The sequence below is a fragment of the Lissotriton vulgaris genome, chromosome 8 (assembly GCF_964263255.1).
Source record: "Lissotriton vulgaris chromosome 8, aLisVul1.2, whole genome shotgun sequence".
NCBI classification, from domain to species: domain Eukaryota; kingdom Metazoa; phylum Chordata; class Amphibia; order Caudata; family Salamandridae; genus Lissotriton; species Lissotriton vulgaris.
The window spans coordinates 361,989,248-361,991,444 of NC_141696.1; positions in this window are offsets into that span (position 1 = coordinate 361,989,248).

Consider the following 2,197-nt stretch of genomic DNA (forward strand, 5'->3'; position numbering starts at 1 on the left):
TCCGGGAGCTAGTGCATCCCCTGCCGCACTTCGTAAGTACTATGAGGCCCTCTGACTCCACGGGACCACCATTGGGCCCCGCTGAGCCAGTCTGGGGTCCTGGGACTTCGATGCCGGTGGCTCCAGCCCCTGCGCCAGAAGGCCCCTGTGGATCCAGGCCTGGATCCGGATCGAAGCTGGTCGATCTTACTCGACCTTCCCCGGCGAAGACGGCCCCGGTGCCGACCCTGCCCCCAATCGACCCGTCCCCATCCTCACCTCTGAGAAGAGCCCAGAGCCGGACCGACGGCAGTGGGTACTTTTGTTCCCCTGTTCATCCCTGGTGTTCCTTATCCAGTGCTTAATTTGTGCCGGTGCTTTCCGGTGCTAAGCACCGGCACTTATTTCTCAGGGCCGGGTCTACAGCTAGTTGAGTCCACATGCATTATGAATCATACTTTTTTGGCTGCGGGCTGCTGTTAGTACTGCCACTGTTTTTACTTATAAACAACAAACTTAGGGGTCTGAATTAGAATCCAATAGTGATTCTCTAATATTGTACCTATGCCAGCTCGTGTGCGTAGGAACAAAAATTAGATATAACTAACAAACCATATCGCCAGAATGTGAGACACCGGCAACCGTGAGTCACCCTTAGTTTAGGATTCCCATCAAAGTCTTGTATGGATCAATATTCTCATCTGGTAATCCTTATCGGGTATTGTGTCTCTTGATCATTGAGACCACTAGCATACCCTGATAGCCGGTTCGGGGTAGCGACCCACAATCACTCGGTTATACCACATGATGTTGATATGATGGGAATGTGCAGTGCAAAAATAATATATGTGGTGATTAAAAAAGGATAGGGAACTTAACAAGAAACCTGTTTTAATGAACGTTAGCCCCTTCCCATTTAAAAACAAGAACAGTGTGACATAATCATCGCAGTACACACAAATAGCTGCGAGGAGACCAACATGTTTCAGCCACAAAGGGAGGTGCCCCAGGCTTTCGTCAGGGTCTCTGTTCTACAATAATGCTACTGCTTGTGAGTGATAAAAAGTGTGAAAAACTATAAGAAAAAACACACAAGTGAAATACAACAGTAAAGGATATAATTTTCCTTCATCTGTATGAACTCCTCTCTTCGGCACCTGGTGACTTAGTAATGTCTGTTGGAAACAAACGTACAAGTGAATCACATTCAGCTACCCTGGTCTGTACGGGAAGATACATCGTATCTAGAATATTTACAACATCATTACTCACCCAGTGTGTCCGGGGAGTGGACCTCTTCCTGGACCTGGCTCAGGATATGTGAGATCCCGCTCTACAAGGACAGAAACCGACTTCGTGATTACAGTGAACAGAGGGATCAAGCTTTGATCTGCTCTGACAATACACAATCTACGGGGTCACAAGGTCTTCTGTACGTGGAGTTAACTAGCATGTACCAACTAGTTCCCATTTCAAACCTCCCATCCATACTATCATTAGCTGTATGCTTCAAGTTTAGCCTTGTTGTTAAAACTAGTCTGAATTTGAACGACAAGAGGCGAGCTGGAAAGCAGCTACAATCCTACCTGTCCGTCGTTGTCTCGAACTGTGACTGAGTCAGGGGGAGGCAACGGGCTACCTTCGTCACTCCTAATTCAATGGTCTGGTCTGCAAATCCACAACCAATAAGAGACTCCAGAGGAGGAGCTAAACCGAAAGGCTAGGATGAATATCATTATCATTCGCATTATCACTCTACAATCACTGATGTCAGGGATTATATTTATGGCAAAGGGAGTCAAGTTTATGTCTCAGTGTGTACTTGATGTATGCATGGTGCAGGACAATACTCTAGCTGGTAATCTCGCGGGGCTGCCGTGCTTAGAACTACAAAGTGACGTAGTGCATGGAACTTGTGTAGTTTACTGGTTCGACCTCCGCTAAGAGTAGCGATGTTATTCGCTCACATGTCAGGAACTACATAATGACTACGCCCGCTTGACGTGTGTAGTTCAGATAGCGCCAAACCGCTATGAGGCGTTATCGCGGGAAAGTGTAAAGAACTACCGAATGACGTGGTGTATCTTACGTCGGTAGTTCATGTAAGGTGCAGTCACCATGTCAAAGCTTTGCACAAACAGTCCAACTCAAATGAAGGTCACCCTTCTTATATGCTCAAGATAGACTGAACCAAGGTATGTCGTCATTCAGTCCTTGT